The 23,208-nt window shown below is 37.3% G+C and overlaps 1 protein-coding gene and 1 non-coding gene across 2 annotated transcripts in view; both read left to right on the top strand.

The window, feature by feature from the left end:
- The window catches only part of VKORC1L1 (vitamin K epoxide reductase complex subunit 1L1), a 104,246-nt gene that overhangs the window by 55,467 nt on the left and 25,571 nt on the right, over nt 1-23,208 (top strand). The window lies entirely within an intron of this gene.
- LOC143667879 (U6 spliceosomal RNA) lies at nt 2,901-3,004 on the top strand. The gene has a single exon (XR_013168186.1). It is a non-coding gene; the product is annotated as a U6 spliceosomal RNA (small nuclear RNA).

Raw genomic sequence — 23,208 nt, 5'->3', positions numbered from 1 at the left:
GTTCAAGCAACCATAATCTCTTGCTGGGGTTATTCAAGTAGCCTCATAATTGGACTTGTTATTTCTACCCTTTCTCCTCATAGTCTATTTTCAACACTGTACCAGAGTGATTGTTTAAAAAATATAAACAGTGGCCCAAACTGTTGAGCCAAACCATTGGCTCCCCATTTTAAGCCAAAGTCATAATAATAATGCTCTAAAGACTATACATTATGCTGCCACCCTTGCCTCAAACCTTCTATCTTCTGTTACTCTCCCCTTCCTTCATTTAGTAACTTTGCTCCTTCCATATTGGCTCCTCAGCTGTTTTTTCAAACCTGCCTGGTGTGTATGGTTTGTTCTCACCTCAGCGAGGCTTTGCCTGACCATCTGACTTTAAATTTAAATGTGAGGTGTAATTGTAGTTCTTCCAACCGTGTACTAACTATCCCCATTCCCCACTTTATTTCTGTTTATCCCTATCAAACGTAATATATATTTTACTTGTTTATCTCTCCCTCCACTAGAGTGTAAACTCCATGAGGGCATAGAATTTTGTTGATTTTGTTTATTATTACATTCTCAGCACCCACTACAGTATCACACACATAGTGGGGACTCTTAAGTATTTCTTAAATACGTGGATTGATTTCCTACCATGCGCTAGCACAGTAGTAGTCAGTGGTGAGTGATCCCTTTCCTTAAGGAGCATAGACTAGTGCAGGAGACACAGAAATTAATGAACGCAAATATGCATGTTGGTAATGTGAGATAAAACCCTCAAGGAAAGGAGCTTTGTTCTATGAAAGTATAAGCAATGGAATATACTGACGGAAGGGGCCAGGAGACTCTTCTCTGGCTAAGTGTCATCTGTAGCTTTGTAGGCCTTTTCTCATTCCTGGTATTATTTTTCTCTTTTTTTTAATTGACAGATCTTGTAGTTATTGATCACTTTTATAAATCTTTGATTTGCTCTACTTTTGTTTCCTGTGTCATTGACTACTTCTCTTACATTTATTAGTTTCTTTTACTTTAGGTGAGAATAATTTGCTGTTATTTTTCTAACTTTTTGAGATTGATACTTAGATCAGTAATACTTGCATTGATGGTTTTAAATTCCTTCTAAAGACAGCTGCCTCCTATACATTTTTTTTCCAGTGGAAACAGTACCAATTTATATATATAAATACATATATATATATATGTATTTGTTGTTGTTATTGTGCATTCTTTATAAAGACCATATGTTTTCAAAGTCAACAATAAGTTTTTTTTTTTCGTAAGTTTTTTTCATACACCATACAATCCATCCAAAATGTACAATCAATGGCTCTTGGCATAATCACATAGTTATGTATCCACCACTACAATCAATATGAGACTGCTCTCCTATTGGATATTTGCAATTTCTAGTTAACATATAAAAAGTTCCATGTTCGGGCCTGACTTCTCCATACTTGAAAACTAGGCTTCCTGTCATGTTTCAGTGCCTCATGGAGCTGGTGCCTGCAGCCCCTGTCCAGCTGGCCTGCTCCTTCTCCAGGCTTGGTTGCATCACACAATGCCTGGCGCACAGTAAACTCTCACTTCTCATCCTGCTGCCTTGTAGCAGTGAGCCCTGATCAGTGTATTTGAGTCTTCTTTTAAAACTGACTGTGTGTGTGCATACCTTGCTGAAAGGGCTTTCAATGCTGCTTTGAAAGCCTTATAAAAGAAGAAACTTTCCTTGGATCTGTAGACAGAGCAGACAGGCCTAGGATGAAGCCTGGTTTGTGTCTTAGGCCTGAGAGCTGGATGGAAGTAAGCTGGTTCATTAAATGTTAACGTGTAAATGACAACACCAGCATTATTATTTGTCATTCGTTAATAAGGCTTGGATTCATGACGGCCTACAGCAACTTACGAGTGTTGTTTTCAGTAGATGCCTAATTTTTTATTGGAATGTCACATTTATAAGTCCCTCTAATATCTTACATCATAGTCTTTCTCCTTAGTTGGTATTAAGTTGACCCAGTATTTTAAAATGCATTTAAATGGCTATTGTTAAAGGGATTCTATTTTTTTTAACATTTTTAATATATAATCATTCTGTTCTACATACATAATCAGTAATTCACAATATCATCACATAGTTGCATATTCATCATCATGATCATTTCTTAGAACATTTGTACCAATTCAGAAAAAGAAATTTAAAAATGACATAAAAAGAAATAAAATGAAAATAAAAAAAACTGTACATACCATACCCCTTACCCCTCCCTTTCATTGATCACTAGCATTTCAAACTAAATTTATTTTAACATTTGTTCCCCTTAATATTTAATTTTTTTTTTTTTTTTTTTTTTTTTTTTTTTTTTTTTTTTTTTTTAAAGGAAAGACAGAGAGAAGGAAGGAAGGATAGAAGGAAGGAAGAAAGGGAAACATTTTTAAACATTTTCTTGTTTTATTGTATTTTGTTTTTCCGTTTTTTGTTACATGGGCTGGGGCCGGGAATCGAACCGAGGTCCTCCGGCATAGCAGGCAAGCACTTTGCCCGCTGAGCCACCGCGGCCCGCCCTTAATATTTAATTTTATTCCATATGTTCTACTCTTCTGTTGACAAGGTAGATAAAAGGAGCATCAGACATAAGGTTTTCACAATCACACAGTCACATTGTGAAAGCTATATCATTATACAATCATCATCAAGAAACATGGCTACTGGAACACAGCTCTACATTTTCAGGCAGTTCCCTCCAACCTCTCCATTACATCTTGAATAACAAGGTGATATCTACTTACTGCATAAGAATAACCCCCAGGATAGCCTCTCAACTGCCTCCTATAAATTTTGATAGTGTTTTTAGTAGGTATGTTTATATGCCATTTATATATGGTCAATTTATTTATGATATATTTGGATTTAAAACTAATATGATGTGCTTGCTTGGGTAGCACATATACTAAAATTGGAACAGTACAGAGATTAGCATGGCCCCTGCACAAGGATGACATTCAAATTCATGAAGCATTCCATGTTTTTAAAAAAAAACTTTCTCCTGCATCATTATATTGATATTTCTTTTAGTCTCCAATGTCTTGGAATAGCCAGAAGTGAAAAACTAAAATCGTGGAACTGTAACCCATTCCAAATGCTGAAATCTGTTCTATGACTAATTGTGGTACGCTTTGAAATTTATTGCTTTTTTGTATATACGTTCTTTTTTTTCTAATTTTTTTTTTGTATGCTGTATGGCAGGGTCACATTTCTTCTTTTTTCCATGTGAGTATCCCATTATTACAGCACCATTTGTTGTATTTTTTATTTGGTTTTGTTGGTTTCTTTGTTTGTTTGGGAAGTCCATGGGCCAGGAATTGGACCCAGGTCTTGTGCATGGTAGGTGAGAATTCTACCACTAAACTACCCTCACACCCTGACTATATGTTATTCTTAACATTAAAAAAAGAGAGAGAGAAATGCATGTTGGTAAAAAGTTTGTAAACGCCAATGTAGATAGAATAAAAATTGTAAGTTCTCCTATTAAAAAAATTAATATGATTTCTGTTTCTCTCACCAGTTCCATGTTCATTTTTCTTTTCTTTTCTTGAATAAATTGAACATTGTTTATCATTTCATTTTTTCCCACTATATTATCTTATTCATTATACATTTATTTTATATTCTTTTAGTAGCTACTCTAGAGATTATAACATGCATCCTTGGCTTATTAAAGTCAAATATAAATTGTTTTATCACTTTTCAGGTCGTGCATGGACCTTGGGATATTTATCCTTTATCTACTTGTCATTTATTTTAATTCTACATATCTATTAACCCCACAAGACATTGATATTGTTTTGTATAGTCAGTATTCATTTAGATCTCCTTCATACTTCTCCTTTCCATCTTCTTTCCTTCTAGCTTTGCATGCTTCTATTTGGAATTCCTTTTGCCAGAAGAACTTCTTAGAGTATTTTGTTTAGTGTGGGTCTGCTGGTGTGTGCCCAGATTGTGTTTCAGCACTTCTCTCAATCTTTATTTGGTAAAGTATTTTACCTTCATTTCGGTATGTTTAGACTGAGTATAGAATTGTAGGCTGGCATTTCATTGTCTTTTGATACCTCCTTTCTGTTGATGTGTTAGCTATCAGTCTTATTGCTGTTTTAAGAGTAATGTATCTCCTTCCCCACCCACTGCATTAAAAAAAAACTTTAAATTTACTTTTCATTAGAGAAGTGCAGGTTAACAGAAAAATCATGTGGAAAATACAGAGTTCTTGTCTGATTGCTTTATAAAATTTCTAATTTTCTTTGTTTTCAGGAGTTGTACTATGGATGTGTTTGCATGAGTTTTTCTTTATATGTCCAGATTATGTCTCAGCACTTGAATCTATGGCTTAGTGTCTTTCTTCGGTTTTGGAAAATTTTTGATCATTATCTCTTCAGATATTGCTTCTGTCCCATTCTCCTTCTGTTTCTGGTGACAACAAGGTAGAGGGTTTATTGTGGGAACGGGCACTTGAGTTGGAGTTAGTAACATCGTGATTGATGTGGTTATATAAGATAGTAAACCAGGAGCTTCCTTGAATGAGAATGTGTGAAGGTGTGACCGTAAGTGTGAACATAGGGCTGTTTGGTGGCAACAGTGAGTGATAGCCCAGGCATGTATAATATTATATCGAAGCTTACCTCTACGGAGCAAGTTGTTTTGTAAGAGGAAAAGAGCAAAGTCCTGAAAACAAAAATGAGAAGCAAAGGGGAGGGTATTTTCCTTTCTGGCTCGGACGAATGAGGAGTGTGAGAGAAAAAATGTCCCCATGTGAATGGACAAGGGAATTAATGTTGTCAAGGAAGAGCTAAGGGAAAGCAGAAGAGATTTTTTTAAAAAGTAAAAAGTTTATTGATCAGTGAGCAGGAATTTTAGAGGAATAGCTGAAGGGTTTGGAAGGAGAGAAGAATGAGAAATTGGATTTTAATGTAAAATACAGAGCAATGTGAGATTCATACAAAGATGGATAATTTAGGAATCTTGACCTTCTAGTAGTGACAGGTAAGTGTTGACATGAGGCATGATGGGATCAACCTGGATAGTTTCTGAGATAAAGATGGGCTGTCAGATTTTCTACCTGATTATGAATGCTTTTCTTTCAGGTATGGAGATACATGAAATGATTGATTTCTAAAGCTCTTATGTATTGATAACTTATGAGCCTATAGCATAATAGTGTGACCTAGCCAAGGTAAGCCTCCCTACTGGGACCCATTACACTCTAATGTCTTCATATGTGGTTTGCTGAGGCTAGGCACTTCATAAACCAATCTGACAAGTGCCAGTGAGAGAGACCCTCTGGGTCCTGCTGCCATGATCCTTTCTCCATAGAGGCCCAGGGCACTCCTGTGTACCTGAGCAGAAAGGCAGGGGTGAGGAAGCTTCATTGCAGCGTCAGGTGTCCTTCCCCAAATTCTGACGCCCACGGGTGCACACCAGCATGGGCCTTGCTGGCCAGCAAAAAGCAATGTACTCCTGGCCACAGCCAGGTGTGCTCTCAGTCTCACAGCCAGTCTTTCCACGCAGGAGTCTGGGAATCATCAGACTCATTGTGTCCATAAGTGGAAACGCTGCCAGGGTACATAGTGCCCAACCCCCCATCCCCCCAGAGCTGGTGACGTCCAGTATGCATGGAGACCTGCAGCCTTGACTGGATTGTTCCCTGATCGGATCTCTGCACAGCCGGCTGCCATAATTGGGGAGAGTTGGGGTTGTGGGGAAAAGATGGCCCGGGAGCACCTGCTGCTGCAAAGACTGGGAAAGTGCAGTCTGGCAAGCTGCTTTTCTGTCCATCCTCTAGCATATTTCTGTAAAGTGTTGCACCTCCTGTGTTAGGCCCTGGCCCTGATTTGGCTGGGAATTACTGACAAACCAGTTGTCAAAGTGCAAACCAAGCAACTAAAAATCTTAGACAAGCTAGGGAAATCAACGTCAAAATCATTTTATCAAAATAATCAAATGCCAAGAAACCAGCAAAAAATCAAAAAGCATGTAAAGAAGCAAGAAGATATGGGCAAGCCACATGATCAAATTAAAAAGGTGGAGAAATGGTTTGTAACAAGTAATCAAAGATGTACAAACAGATCTCCTAAATAACTTCAGTGAGATGGCTAAAGAGATATCAAAAATATACAAGAGCATAAAGAAGAATTTGAAAAATAACTAGAAAAATAGATCTTACAGAAATGAAAGATACTGTAGATCAAATTTAATATATACTAGGAAAACACAATAGATTGGAAGAGACAGAAAAAAGAGTTAGTGAACTAGAGGACAGAGCAACTGAATTTGAATGCACAAAAGAACAATTGATGAAAAAGATGGAAAACTTTGTATTGGATTTCAGGAAAGTGACTGACCACATGAAACACGTAAATATTAGAATCCATTGGTATCTCAGAAGGAGAGGAGAAAAGGGCTAGGAAAACTATTTGAGGGGATAATTTGGAAAAACTGCCCAACCCTTATAAAAGACATAAATATGCAAATCAAAGAAGCCCAACAAACTCCAAATAGAATAGATCCACTCCAAGACACATAAATACTAATCAGAATGTCAAATGCTGAAGAGAAGGAGAGAATTCTGAAAGAAGGAATAGAAAAGTGAAGCCACATAAAGCTAAGCACTGAGTACTCATAGGCACCATTGAGGTAAAAAGGCAGTGGTATAATATATTTAAGATACTGAAAGAGAAAAATTTCCAGCCAGAAATTCTTTGTCCAGCAAAGTTATCCTTCAAAAGTAAAGGAGAGTTTAAAATTTTACAGAGAAACAAATGCTGAGAGAATTTGTTAACATGAGACCTGCCCTATAAGAAATATTAAAGGGAGTTCTGTCAGCTGGGGGAGAAAAAGTCAGGAGAGAGAGATCTGGAGGAGGATAAGAATTGAAGAATATTAGTAAGAATAACTTAAAAGGTAAAAAGAGAGAAATAAATTTCACAGATATAAACCAAAGGATAAGATGGTTGAATCAAGAATTGCCTATACAGTAATAACCTTGAATGTAAATGGATTAAATGCCACAATCAAAACACAGGGATTGGCAGAATGGATTAAAAATATGATCCATCTATATGCTATTTACAAGAGACTCATCTTAGATCCAAAGGCACAAATAGGTTGAAAGGAAAAAGAGAAAGATATTCCACACAAAATCAATAACAAATGGAGAATTGGAAAATACACAACTATGTGGAGATTAAACAAAGTGCTGGTAAGCAATCAGTGGGTCAAAGAAGACATTGCAAGAGAAATCGGTAAATATCTCAAGTCAAATGAAAACGAGAACACAATATATAAGCATTTATGGGATTCACCAAAGGCAGTGCTGAGAGGGAAGTTTATAGCCATGAACACCTACATCAATAAGGAGGAAAGAGCTAAAATCAGTGACCTTTCTGAACAACTGGAAGAACTAAAGAAAGAACAGCCAATTAATCCTAAAACAAGTAGAAGAAAAGAAATAAAAATATTAGAGCAGAAATTAATGAAGTGAAGAATTAAAAGACAGTAGAGAGAATCAATAAAACCAAAAGTTGGTGCTTTGGGAAGACCAATAAATTGAAAAATCCTTAGATAAGACAAGACAAAAAAAAAAAAAAGACAAGACAAGACAAAACGAGAGAAACTACAAATAAATCAGTAACAAAGGGGGAGGGGTCATTACACAGACCCCGAAGAAATAAAAAAAGATCATAAGTGATTATTACGAACAACTGTATGCCAACAAGTTAGACAACTTAGATGAAATGAAAAAATTCCTACAAACATGCAAACAACCTACTGACTCAAGAAGAAATATAGGACTTCAACAAACCAATCACAAGTGAAGAGATCAAATCAATCATCAAAAACCTGCAAACAAAGAAAAGCCCAGGACCAGATAGCTTCACAGGCATTTTACAAGCATTCCGAAAAGAATTAATTCCATTTCTTTTCAACTCTTCAAAAAAATTGAAGGGAGAACATTTCCTAACTCTTCTATGAAGCCAATATTACCCTAATACCAAAGCCAGATAGAGATACTGCAAGAAAAGAAAAACTTAAGACCAGTTTCTCCAATGTGTATAGATACAAAAATCTTCAACAAAACACTTGCAAATAGAATCCAACAGCACATCAAAAGAATTATACACTGCAAGTGGGTTTTATTACAGGTATGCAAGAATGGTTCAACACAAAAAAATCAATTAATGTGATACACCATATTAAGAAATTGAAAGGGAAAAACCACATGATCATCTCAATTGATGCAGAAAAAACATTTCACATCCTTTCATGATAAAAACACTTGAAAAGGTAGAAATCAAAGGAAACTTCCTCAAAATCATAAAAGGCATATATGATAAATCCACAGCTAACATTTATACTCAATGGTGGGAGATTGAAAGTTTTCCCTTTAAGATTGGGAACGAGACAAGAATGCCTACTGTCATTGCTATTCAACATTGTGTTAGAATTTCTAGCTAGAGCAATTAGGCAAGAAAAAGAAATGAAAGGCATCCGAATTGGAAAGGAAGAAAAATTGTCGCTATTTGCAGATGACATGGTCCTATATTTAGAAAATCCAGGAAAAAAATGACAGCAAAGCTACTTGCACTAATTAGCAAGTTCAGCAAATTGGTGGGATATGAGATCAGCATGCAAAAATCAGTGGTGTTTCTATACACTAATAATGAGCTAACTGAGGAGGTAATCAAGAAAAAAATTCCACTTATAATAGTGCCTAGAAGAATCAAATATGTAGGAATAAACCTAAGGATGTAAACGACTTTTATAGAAAACTATAAAACATTGATAAGAGAAATCAAAGAAGACGTGAACAAATGGAAAGACATTCTGTGTTCATGGATCGGAAGGATAAATGTCATTAAGATGCCAATTTTACCAAAATTGATCTACAGATTCAATGTAATACCAATCAAAGTTCCAACAGATTACCCTGCAGAAATGGAGAAGCTAATTATCAATTTTATTTGGAAGGGTAAGGGCCCTCAAATAGTACAAAAAATCCTAAAAAGAAGAATAAAGTAGGGGACTTACACTTCCTGACTTTAAAGCATATTGTAAACCCACACTGGTCAAAACAGCATAGTACTGGAACAAAGACAGATGTATTGATCAGTGGAATTGAGTTGAGAATTCAGAAATATAGCCTCAGATCTACGGTCAGTTGATTTTTGATAGGGCTCCTAAGCTCACTCAATGGGACAGAATAGTCTTCAATAAATGCTGTTGGGAGAACTGAGTATCCATAACCAAAAGAATGAAATAGGACCCTTATCTCACACCCTTTTCACAAATTAACTCAGCATGTATCAATGACCTAAACATAAGACCCATTACCATATAAAACTCCTAGAAGAAAATATATAGAAACATCTAGCAATAGGCAATACTTTCTTAGACTTTATATCCAAAGCACAAGCAACAAAAGAAAAAATGAAGGGGAGCGCCTCAAAATCGAATACTTCAGTGTTTCAAAGGACATTGTCAAAAAGGTGAAAAGGCAGCCTACTAAATGGGAGAAAATATTTGGAAACCACAGATTTGATAAGGGTTTGATATCTAGTATATTTAAAGAAATCCTACCACTCAACAGCAAAAAGACAACCCTATTAAAAAATAGGCAAAGGACATGAATAGATATTTTTTCCAAAGAGGAAATACAGATTGCTAAGAGGCACATGAAAAGATGCTCAGCTTCACTAACTATTAGGGAAGTACAAATCAAAACCACTAAGAGATACCATCTCACACCTACTAGAATAGGCACTATTAAACAAACAGGCAACTATAAGTGTTGGACAGGATATGGAGAAATGGGAACACTTATTCACCACTGGTGGGAATGTAAAATGGTACAGCCACTGTGCAGGATGGTTTGGCACTTCCTCCGGAAGCTAAGTATAGAGTTGCCTTATGACTTTGCAATCCTGTTACTTGAAATATATCCGGAAGATTAGAAAGCAGGGATGTGAATAGTGATTTGCACACCAATGTTCATGGCAGCATTAATCACAATTGCCAAAAGTTGGAAACAACCCAAGTTTCCATCAAAAGATGAATGGATAAACAAAATGTGGTATATACATATGATGGAATATTATTTAGCAGTAAGAAGGAGTAAAATCCTGAAGCATGCAACAATATGGACGAACCTTGAGGATATTACGTTAAGTGAAATAAGTCCAGATACAGAAGGACAAATATGGCATGATCTCATTGATATTAAATAATTATAATATGTGAACTAATAGACATAAAATATAGAATATAGGTTACCAGGATATAGAATGAGACTATAGAATGGGGAGCGGTTGCTTAATATATGCAGAATGTTTAACTAGGGTGAACTTAAATGTTTGGAGACGGACAGAGGTAACCATAGCATATTATTGGAGTATAATTAACAGTGCTGAATAGTGTGTAAGTGTGGTAGAAAGGGGTTGTTCAGAGTCATGTGTGTCACCAGAACGAAAGTTGGGGTTAAAACTTGGGAATGTAAAACACAGTGAATCTTGTGGTGGACATTGTCTACGATTAACTGTACAAATGCAAAAAGGTTCTTTCATGAACTAGGGCAGATAGGCAACACTGTTATAGGAGTTAATGATAGAGGGGTATAGGGGAAAAATGTACCTATGGCAAACTGTGGGCTATATAGTTAAGAGTAATATTTTCATATGTACCGCACCAATACTGTGGGTCAGTAATATGGGTGGGTAAGAAATATAGGAGGATTAGGGTTATTTTAAAAATTTTTCTTTGCTGGAGTAATGAAAATGTTTTAGATTTTATCATGGGACTCCATGCACAACTATGTGATAGTGCCGTGAACCAGTGATTATATTCTCCACATGGTTTCTATGCTGTGTGAATGTTTCTCAGTAAAATTGCATTATTAAAAATGAAAAGATATTCCATGCAAGCAGTAACCAAAGGGAAACTGGAATAGCTATACCAATACAAGACAAAATAGACTTTAAGTGCAAAGATGTCAGATGAGACAAGGAAGGATGCTACGTATTAATAAAAGGGATAATTCACCAGGAAGAAATAGCAATCATAAATGTTTATGCACCCAAGCAAGGTGCTCCAAAGCACATGAGGCAAACACTGGCTAAACCGAGGGGAACAGTCCATGTGGGATGTGTACTGTAATAGTGGGAGACTTCAAGTCACCACTCTCTTCAATAGATAGAACAAACAGACAGGATCAGTAAGGAAATGGGGAACCCAAATAATACAATAAATGAATTAGACCTAACAGAAATATATAGATTGTTGCACCTCCAAACAACAGGAAATGCATTGTTCTCAAGTGCTAATGATTCTCTAGGTTAGATCATGTGCTGGGGCACAAAACAAGTATTAATGAGATTAAGCAACACACTCTTAAACAGGAGTTCAAAGAAGATATTACAAGTATATATCTCAAGATCAATGAAAACGAGAATACAACATATCAAAATCTATGGGATGCAATGAAGACAATGTTGAGAAGGAAAATTATACCTCTTAACACCTATATTACAAAGCATAAAAGAGCTAAAAACAAAGACCTAACTGAACAACTGAAGAAACTAGAGAAAGAGCAGCAAGTTAACCTCATAGCAAGTAGAAGAAAATAAGTAACAACGATTGAAGTGGAAATAGATGAGTTGCAGAACCAAAAAAGAGTAGAGTGAATCAATAAGAGTGAAAGTTGGTTCTTTGAGAAGGTCAACAAGATTGGTGAACCCTTAACTAGATTGAAGAAGTAAAAGAGAGAAGATGCAAATAAATACAATCAAAGAAATGAGAAGGGCAGTCATTACAGTGGACCCTGAAAAAATTAAAAAAAAAAATAAGAGAATGTTATAAACAACGTATGCCAATAAACTAGACAACTTAGTTGAAACGGACCATTTCTTAGAAACACACAAACAACCTATATTGACTTGAGAAGAGATAGAAGATCTCAACAAACCAATCAGAAGCAAAGAGATTCAATTAGTCATCAAAAACCTCCTTACAAACAAAAGTTCAGGACAAGAGGAATTTTACCAAACATTCCAAGAAGAACTAACACCATGCCTGCTCAAAGTCTTCCAAAAAATATAGGGGAAAGGAATACCACCTAACTCATTTTTACAAAGCTAACATGACTGTGATAACAAAGCCTGATAAAGATACTTCAAGAAAACTACAGGCCAATCTCTAATAAATTTAGATGCAAAAATTCTCAACAAAAATACTTGCAAATTGAATCCAATGGCACATTAAAAGAATTATACACCATAGCCAAGTGAGGTTTGTTCCAGGTATGCAAGAGTGGTTCAACATATGAAAATAAATAATATAATCCACCACATTAATAGTAAAAGGAAAATTCACAGGATCATTTCATTTGATGCTGAAAAGGCATTTGACAAAATTCAGCATCCATTCTTTTTCTTTCTTTTTTTTGGGGGGGGGGTATATAAGCCTTTTATGTTTCAGGATTTTATTTCTTAAAAAATTTTTAAATTTTTTAAATTAATAAAACCAATCAACATAGTTGTATATTCATCATCATGATCATTTCTTAGAACATTTGCATCAATTCAGCAAAAGAAATAAAAAGAAAACAGAAAAAGAATCATACATACCATACCCTTTATCCCACCCTTTCATTGATCACTAGCGTTTCAATCTACTAAATTTATTTTAATATTTGTTCCCCCATTATTTATTTATTTTTAACCCATATCAGCATCCATTCTTGATAAAAACACTTCGAGGTGGGAATTGAAGGAAATTTCCTCAACATGATAAAAGCCATATTTGAAAAACTCTCAGCCAACATCATATTCATTGGTGAGAGAACTGAAAGCCTTCCTCCTAAGATTGGGAACGAAACAAGGATGCCACTGTCACCACTGTTATTCAACATTGTGCCATAAGTTCTAGCTAGAGCAATTATGCAAGAAAAAGAGATAAAAGGCATCATAATTAGAAAGAAAGAAGTAGAACTCTGATTATTTGCAGATTACAGGAGCCTGTGTTGGAAAATTCTGAGAAATTCATGACAAAGCTACTTGAACTAATAAAATCAGCAAATTGATGGGATGAAAAATTAAGGTGCAAAAATACATTTTGTTTCTATACACTAGTATTGAACTAACCAAAGAGGAAATTGAAAAAAAAATTCCAGTCACAGTAGCTTCTAAAATAATCAAGTATCTATGAATAAACTTAGCCAAGGATTTAAAAAACCTCTACAAAGAAAACTGCAAACATTGCTTAAAGAAATCAGAGAAGACCTAAATAGGTAGAAGGTCATTCTGTGTTCATGAATAGGAAGGTAAATGTCATGAAGATCTAAATTCTACCCAAATTGATCTACAAATTCAACACAATACCAATCAAAATTCTAACAACCTACTTTACAGATTTGGAAATATTAGTTATTAATTTATTTGGAAGGAAAAAGGGCCTTGAATAGCCAAAACATTCTAAAAAAGAAGAACAAAGTGAAAGGACTTATACTTCCTGACTTTAAAGCTTATTATAAAACTACAGTGGTCAAAACAGTATGGTACTACTCTTTTTTTTTTTATTTTTTTATTTCAGGTGCAGCTTCATTCAGTGTTCCAACATAGTTACATTACACTTAGGTATTATTGTGCTGTCCATTTTTGAGTTTTTGTATCTAGTCCTGTTGCACAGTCTGTATCCCTTCAGCTCCAATTACCCATTATCTTACCCTGTTTCTAACTCCTGCTGGTCTCTGTTACCAATGATATATTCCAAGCTGATTCTCAAATGTCGGTTCACATCAGTGGGACCATACAGTATTTGTCCTTTAGTTTTTGGCTAGACTCACTCAGCATAATGTTCTCTAGGTCCATCCATGTTATTACATGCTTCATAAGTTTAGTCTGTCTTAAAGCTGCATAATATTCCATCGTAGGTATACGCCACAGTTTGTTTAGCCACTCGTCTGTTGATGGACATTTTGGCTGTTTCCATCTCTTTGCAATTGTAGATAATGCTGCTATAAACACTGGTGTGCAAATGTCCGTCTGTGTCTTTGCCCTTAAGTCCTTTGAGTTGATACCTAGCAGTGGTATTGCTGGGTCGTAATCCATTCTGCCATTCTATGTCTTTTGATTGGGAAATTCAGTCCATTAACTTTTAGTGTTATTACTGTTTGGATAATATTTTCCTCTACCATTTTGGCTTTTGTATTATATATATCATAACTGATTTTCCTTCTTTCTACACTTTACTCCATACCTCTCTCTTCTGTCTTTTCATATCTGACTCTAGTGCTCCCTTTAGTATTTCTTGCAGAGCTGGTCTCTTGGTCACAAATTCTCTCAGTGACTTTTTGTCTATAAATGTTTTAATTTCTCCCTCATTTTTGAAGGACAATTTTGCTGGATATAGAAGTCTTGGTTGGCAGTTTTTCTCTTTTAGTAATTTAAATATATCATCCCACTGTCTTCTAGCTTCCATGGTTTCTACTGAGAAATCTACACATAGTCTTATTGGGTTTCCCTTGTATATGACAGATTGTTTTTCTCTTGCTGCTTTCAAGATCCTCTCTTTCTCTTTGACCTCTGACATTCTAACTAGTAAGTGTCTTGGAGAACGCCTGTTTGGGTCTATTCTCTTTGGGGTGTGCTGCACTTCTTGGATCTGTAATTTTAGGTCTTTCATAAGAGTTGGGAAATTTTCAGTGATAATTTCTTCCATTAGTTTTTCTCCTCCTTTTCCCTTCTCTTCTCCTTCTGGGACACCCACAACACGTATATTTGTGTGCTTCATATTGTCATTCAGTTCCCTGATCCCCTGCTCAAGTTTTTCCATTCTTTTCCCTATAGTTTCTGTTTCTTTTTGGAATTCAGATGTTCCATCCTCCAGTTCACTAATTGTAGCTTCTGTCTCTTTAGATCTACCATTGTAGGTATCCATTGTTTTTTCCGTTTTTTCTTCTTTGTCCTTTACTCCCATAAATTCTGTGATTTGTTTTTTCAGATTTTCTATTTCTTCTTTTTGTTCAGCCCATGTCTTCTTCATGTCCTCCCTTAATTTATTGATTTGGTTTTTGAAGAGTTTTTCCATTTCTATTTGTATATTCAGCATTAGTTGTCTCAGCTCCTGTATCTCATTTGAACTATTGGTTTGTTCCTTTGACTGGGCCATAGCTTCAATTTTCCGAGTGTCATCCATTATTTTCTGCTGGTGTCTGGGCATTTGATCAGATTTCCGTGGGTGTGGGACCCGCTGGTTGAAAGGTTTTTCTGTGAAATCTCTGGGCTCTGTTTTTCTTTTCCTGCCCAGTAGGTGGCGCTCGTGGCGCTTGTCTGTCTGCGGGGCCCACCAGTAAAAGATGCTGTGGCTCCTTTAACTTGCCAATCCGAATCTCGCAGTCGGCCCGGGAAACCGCGTGGAGGGGGGGTCGCCGGCCGCCACGGCTTGGGGGAGTGCCGGTCCAAATTGCCCAGCTGGCCCGAGACGCCAAGCGTGGCGGGAGGGCCCCGCTATCCAACGTTCCCAGTCAGAGCGGGGAGCCACATGCGTGGAGGGGACCCCAGTCGCCAGCCGCCCCGGCCGGGGAAACGCACGCCCCTCGGGTATCTCACCGCAGCGGATTCTCCCTGCCCGTTCAGCCGTTCCAGAATGGGGTACGCTGTCTTTTTGGTCTCTGTCGTGGCTCTGGGAGCTGTTTCATATTGTTTCTGTTTCTTTAGTTGCTTTTCTGGAGGAGGAACTAAGACCCGCGCGTCTTACTAAGCCGCCATCTTCTCCGGAAGTCCGGTACTACACTTTTTTAGCAGAACCTAACTTGCACAGGAAATGAGATAAGATTGGCATGGCTTTATTTTGTTGTTGTTGTTATTTTTGTTGTTGTTGTTGTTTTTTGGTGCTTGACTCAGGATTTAAAAACTGGAATGGTGAAGGTGACAGCAGTCGTTTGGAGTGTCCCCAAAGTTCTACAAATTGCCCAAGGACTTTGATTGCACTTTTTTTTTAAATAGTCATTCCTAATACCATGAAATGTATTGTTACTGGACATTCCTTGCCTTCCCAGAAGCTGCCCACTTCTCCCTAAGAAGAATGACCCAGTTGTCACCCACATTCACACTGGAAGGGGTGAAAGCATTGCTTTCGTGTAAATTATGTGTCATCCAAATTTCAAAAAAACTTCTGCCTTAATATTTACTCCTTTTTTTTTTTTGAAATGTCAGCCATTGTGCCCCCTTTTTTGTCCCCTAACTTTAGATATGTGAAGGCTTTTGATCTCCCTGGGAGTTGGTCATGTTACAGAGGCAGCCAGGGCTTAGCTCCCAACTTGAGACCAGTTCAATAAAAGTGCACGCCTTAAAGGAAAACAAACAGCAAGGTACTGGCACAAAGATAGACGTATTGATCAATGGAATCAAATTGAGAGCTCAGAAATAGACCCTCAGATCTATAGCAAATTGATTTTTGACAAGGACCCCAAGTCCTCTGAACTGGGACAGGATAGTCTTTCCAATAAATGGTTCTTAGAAAACTGGATATCCATAACCAAAGGAATGAAAAAGGACCCCTACTTCACACCCTGTGTAAAAATGAACTCAGAGTGGATCAAAGACCTAAATGTAAAAGCCAGTACCATAGAATCTCTACGGGGAAGTATCTTCAAGAACTAGTGATAGGAGGTCACTTCTTAGTACACCCAAAGCACAAGCAATGAAAGAAATAATAGAAAAGTGGAACTTCTCAAGATTGAACACTTCCAGGCATCAAATTAATTTGTCAAAAAGGTGTAGAAGGCGGGCCGTGGTGCCTCAGCAGGCAATAATGCTTGCCTGCCATGCCAGAGGACCTGGGTTCGATTCCCAGTGCCTGCCCATGTAAAAAAAAAAAAGGTGTAGAGGCAGGCAATTCAATCGGACAGAATATTTGATAACCATATATCTGATAAGGATTTGATATCTAGTATACATAAAGAAATTCTACAATTCATCAATAAAAGGACAAACAATCCAATTATAAAATGGGCAAAAGATATAAAGAGTTATTTCTCCAAAGAGAAACTACAGATGGCTAAAAAGCACATGAAAATATATTCATCTTCATTAGCTATTAGGGAAATGCAAATCATAATCACCATGACATCATTTCACACCTATGAAAATAGTTGCTATTAAATGGTAATCTACATGTGTCAGAGAGTACGTGGAAAAATAGGAACACTTATTCACTACTGGTGGGAATGTAAAATGGTATATAGCCACTGTGGAAGACAGTTTGGCAGTTTCTCAGAAAACTAAATATTGAGTTGTTCTATGACCCAGCAGTTCTACTACTCAGTATGTACTCAGAAGATCTGAAAGCAGGGACACAAACAAACATTTGCACACTAATGTTCATAGCAGTATTATTCACAGTTGCCAAAAGGCGGAAACAATCCAAGTGTCCATCCACAGATGAGTGGATAAACAAAATGTGGTATATACATGCGATGGAATATTATATAGCAGTATACATAATGAGGTCCTGAAACATATGACAACATGGATGAACCTTAAGGACATAATTCTGAGTGAAGTAAGTCGGACATAAAAGTACAGATATTGTATGATTTCACTAATATCAACTAACTAAAATCTGTAAACTCAGTCTTAAAACATAAAATATAGGGTACCTAGACTTCTAGACAGAAACTAGAGAAGGGGGAACAGTTACCTAATATGTACAGAATTTTTAACAAGGTTGAACCTAAATGTTTGCAAATGGATAAGGCTGAGGGTAGCTTGTTATTGGGATTATAAATAATAGTACTGTATTGTAGGTGAATTTGGTTGAAAGGGGTTGCTTAGAGTAATGAATGTCACTAATTAACACTGCAAATATAAATAAGTTCTTGCATAAGCTAGTACAAATGTTTGACACTTGTTCAAAGATTTAATCGAGTGATATATGGGGGAGAATTACCTATTGCAAGCTACGGAGTATAGTTAACAGCAATACCTTAATATTCTTTCATCAACAGTAACAGGTATACTGCACTACTACTAGGGATCAAAAATAGTGGGGGTTAAGGGATATGGGGTGTTGGGGTTTTCTTTTTGTGTGTGTTTCTCTGATATTTTTCTTTTTGGAGCAGTGAAAATGTTCTAACATTGTGATGATTGTACAACTAGGTGATGGTACTGTGTGACATTAAGTATATACTTGGGATTGAATGTACAGTAGGTAAATATATCTCAATAAAGTCTACAGAATAATAAAAAAAAATGCTACAGGGACAAAAAGAATGGAAAAGTAGGCACAGCTGATGAGATGTTAATAAATGGTTCCAAATTGGAAAATAGAGAAATTATCAGAGTAGAAAAATATATAATCCCAGTGATTACAGTACTAGAGTACTATTCTAGTTTGCTAGCTGTCAGAATGCAATATATCAGAAATGGGATGGCTTTTAAAAAGGGGAATTTTATGAGTTACAAGTTTATAGTTCTAAGGATGAGAAGATGTCCCAATTAAAAGAAGTCTATAGAAATGTCCAATTTAAGGCATCCAGGGAAAGATGCCTTGGTTCAAGAAGGCCGATGATATTCAGTGTTTCTCTCTCAGCTGGAAGGAAACATGGCAGCATCTGTTGGCTTTCTCGTGGCCCTACAAAAAAGGACTTTCTCCAAAATGTTTCCTCTTTTAAAAAGATTCTAGTAAGCAACTCCACCTTCAATGGGTGGAGACACACCTCCATGGAAATCATATAATTAAAACTTACCACCCACAGTTGGATGGGTCACATCTCCATGGGGACAATCAAAATGCTCCCACCCAGCAATATTGAATGAGGATTAAAGGACATGGCTTTTCTGGGGTCCACCATAGATTCAAACCAGCACAAGTACCAAACAGAAAGGTACAGGAAACAGGCACTTAGTACCTCTGAAGACAAGGATGAAGCTTGAGACTGAAGCTTGAGGGTTGTTTGGAAATAGTTAAAGGCTGCTTAAGCTGTTCTCCATATTCTTCCCCATATCCCAGGCAACCAGGAAGCTGTTCCTCCTTTGTCAGGATAGGGGGGTTATTTTTGGAAATTTTGAAATAAGGAGGTTCCAGATGCCTTGGACATAAGGTTAGTGAGAAGCATTGTGCTGAAAAATGAAGATTAAATGAAAACATATGTTAAGATTGTATGGTAGACTCTACAAAGTTGCCAGCATCTTCCCCCTCTAACCTTGACTTTTTGTTGTTCAGAGCTACAGTGTGCTCCAATACAAGTACTTAACTTCACCTATTTCCTTTGCCATCATCACGTGAGATATAATTCTGGCCAGTGAGTTATAGATGGAAGTTGTAGACTTGCTTTTGTCCTTAATCTTTATATCCTGTATGAATTATGGATGGGAAAAACAAAACAAAACACCTGATAAGGGCAGTAGATTGAAAAGAGAGATGAAGCCTGATTTCCTGGGTTACATCCTTGAACAACCTGCGATTGTCTACCTCAAGACCTCTTGTTATGTAACAAAAATAAATTCCTTATTTTTGCATCATTACTTAGAGGTTTTCACTCAGTTGTATCCAAACATTTTCATAACTATCTTCCGCTTCTTTCCACCTCTCAGCTCTAAGGGCACTACCAGCCAAGCATTTTTATCCCTGTCCCCACACCTAATTGCAGGAGACTGATTTTTTTTCCCTGGATAAACATTTTTTTTCCTAGAAAAAAGATGTACAGATACTGACAGTTGGGAAACCCTAATGATGTGATTAGCTATCCAATTACCCACGTATGGTAACATCTTATATTGACAAAACCACACCTAACCACAGAAATTCCATTCTGCTTTTAAATTTACATACAGTAAAATTCACTATTTGGTTTACAGTTCTTTGAGTTTAGCTCAGACTAGCTTTGGTTATCCACACTGCTTGTGAGACTATCAAGAATTCAACTTGGGAAGGTTGAATTTTCCCCCGTTCTCACCATTCCCCAAAGGGGACTTTGCAAATGCTTTTCCACTCACTGATCAAATCACTCTGGGATTCATCGGGGCATCACTCTGGACAGACCAACAAAATCTCATGTCCTACCCAAGGTTCCGTGTACTTATGTTGTTCAACCAAGCTATCTACATAAGTTATGTTAGGAAATGCACTAGTCAAAATATAAGTTTTGTGCCAAATAAACATTTTTTGCTTTATTCTCCCACATAAGTTGAAATTTTAAAATATTAATTACCATCTATTTTCAGCACCCTGCAGTAATGACATTCCTTTGTTCTTCCTCATGCAAAACATTTTTTAAATTTGTACATTTAGTCACTATCGTTATCCACTCTAGGCATTCCTAGATTATCATCTCAATCTTTATCGTCTATCTTTCTTTCTGATTTCATTTGTGCCCCCAGCCCTCCTCCCTCTATCATTCTCACATTCAGCTTCATTCAGTGTTTTAACATAACTGTATTACAGTTAGGTAGTATTGTGCTGTCTGTTTCTGGGTTTTTATATTCAGTCCTGTTGCACTATATGTATCCCTTCAGCTCCAGTTACTCAATATCTCACCCTGTTTCTATCTCCTGATGGTCTCCGTTACCAACGAAATTCTCCAAGTTTATTCACTAATGTCAGTTCATATCAGTGAGACCATGCAGTATTTTTCCTTTTGTTTCTGGCTAATCTCACTTAGCATAATGTCCTTAAGGTCCATCCATGTTGTTACATACTTCATAACTTTATTCTGTTTTACAGCTGCATAATATTCCATCGTATGTATATACCACAGTTTGTTTAGCCACCCGTCTGTTAATGGACATTTTGGCTGTTTCCATCTCTTGGTAATTGTAAATAATGCTGCTATACACATTGTTGTGCAAATATACATTTGTGTCCTTGCCCTCATGTCCTTTGAGTAGAGACAGCATATAGATGGGTCCCGTTCCCTAATCCATTCTGCCAGTCCATGTCCCTTGATTGGGAAGCTTAATCCATCAACATTCAGTGTTATTACTGCCCGGGCAGTACCCTCCTCTACCATTTTGCCTTTTGGCTTTTATATGTCCTTCTAATTTTCCTTCTTTTTACCTTTACTCATAGTCTTCCTTTCTACACTCTTCTCCACACCTCTCTCTTCTGCCTTTATATCTGTCTCTAGTGCTCCCTTGGGTATTTCTTGCAGAGCTGGTCTCTTGGTCACAAATTCTTTCAGTGATTTTTTGTCTGAAAATGTTTTAATTTCTCCCTCATTTTTGAAGGACAAATTTGCTGGATATAGAATTCTTGTTCGGCAGTTTTTCTCTTTTAGCAATTTAAATATATCATCCCACTGTCTTTTTGCCTCCATGGTTTCTGGTGAGAGATCTCCACATAGTCTTACTGGGTTTCCCTTGTATGTGATGGATTGCTTTTCTCTTGCTGCTTTCAAGATTCTCTCTTTCTCTTTGACCTCTAACATTCTGCTAGTAAATGTCTTGGAGTACATCTATTTGGATCTATTCTCTTTGGGGTACGCTGCACTTCTTGGATCTGTAATTTTAAGTCTTTCATAAGAGTTGGGAAATTTTCAGTGATAATTTCCTCCATTAGTTTTTCTCCTCCTTTTCCCTTCTCTTCTCCTTCTGGGACACCCACAACACTTATATTCGTGAGCTTCATATTGTCCTTCAATTCCCTGAGTCTCTGCTCATGTTTTTCCATTTTTTCCCTATATTTTCTTTTTCTTGCCAGATTTCAGATGTTCCATCCTCCAGTTCACTAATCCTGTGTTCTGTCTCTTGAAATCTACCATTGTAGGTTTCCATTGTTTTTTTCATGTCTTCTACCACGCCTTTCATTCCCATAAGTTCTGTGATTTCTTTTTTCAGACTTTCGATTTCTTCTTTTTGTTCATTCCTTGCCTTCTTTATATCCTCCCTCAATTCATTGATTTGATTTTTGATGAGGTTTTCCATGTCTGTTTGTATATTCTGAATGAATTGTTTCAGCTCCTGTATCTCATTGAATTGTTGGTTTGCTCCTTTGACTGGCCCATATCTTCAATTTTCCTAGTGTGATTTGTTATTTTTTGCTGGTATCTAGACATTTAATTACATTAATTAGTTTATTCTGGAGCTTGCTTTCACTTCTTTTACCTAGGGTTTTCTTGCTGCATGAATTTGTTGTCTATCTGGTTCTTTGACATTCATTCAGCTTTTTCTGGACCTCTAGCTTAGGTTTTTTTTCAACAGAGGAGAATTTTTCAGTTCTTGTTTTCTTGTTTCTTGCCCTGCTTGTATGGTGCCTTTTTCCCCCCACCCTTAGGAGGGTCTCTGTAGGTATTATAGACCCCAGCTGGATTTTCCCAGACCAAACTGGCCTCCTATCAATAGGAAAGAGTCACCTGGGTCGGTTTTCCCTGAGGGTGAGATCCAGCAGGTTGACAGATTTTCCTATGAAGTCTCTGGGCTCTGTTTTTCTTATCCTTCCCAGTATGTGGTGCTTGTCTGCCTGCAGGTCCCACCACCATAAGATGATGCAGTATCTTTAACTTTGGCAGACTCTCCCTGCTGGGGGCGTGGTGGAGACAGAGGAGAGATTGTAGGCTGGTTTTAATGGCCTCAAATTACCAAGCCCTGGTGTCTGAATTCCTTGCGAGAGGGATTCCACCTGAGTTGGGCTTCACCCCTCCCCTGGGGAAGGCACAGGCTCCAGACAAGCCCTCAAACAAGCTTGTTTCTGCCTATGTCTGGGGCAGCTGCAGCCTGAGAAATCCTGCTGCTGTATCCAAAGGCCGTCAAACCTTTGTAGAAACAAAGCCACAAAAACCTCTGCTTTCTTTTTTTTTTTCTTTTTCTGTCAGCCCTGCCCCCTTGGCGCTGGGGCAAAAATGAGCGACCTCCGCTTTAACCAGGTTCACCTGAGCTGGGGGCCTATTTTTAGTAGTCAGAATGTGTTAATTAATTCCACAATTGGCGTTTGGTTGGGCTCAGCCCCTGCTGCTGGTAAAATCTCTTTCCTTTCCCTTCTGTGGGGGTGGGGTGCCGGCCACCGCGGCTTTGGGATCTCACGGTTCTGGGGTGGCTTTCAGCCGGTCCAACTAGTCCAGACTGGGGTACGCTGTGTGTCCGGTCAGTGACGTGGCCCCAGGAGCTGTTTTGTATTGTTTCTGGTTATTTAGTAGTTGTTCTGGAGGCTGAACTAAAACGCGCACATTGCTAAGCCGCCATCTTAGCCCAGAA

The sequence above is a fragment of the Tamandua tetradactyla genome, chromosome 23 (genome assembly GCF_023851605.1).
Source record: "Tamandua tetradactyla isolate mTamTet1 chromosome 23, mTamTet1.pri, whole genome shotgun sequence".
Taxonomy (NCBI): domain Eukaryota; kingdom Metazoa; phylum Chordata; class Mammalia; order Pilosa; family Myrmecophagidae; genus Tamandua; species Tamandua tetradactyla.
This window is presented reverse-complemented; position numbering and strand designations above follow the sequence as displayed.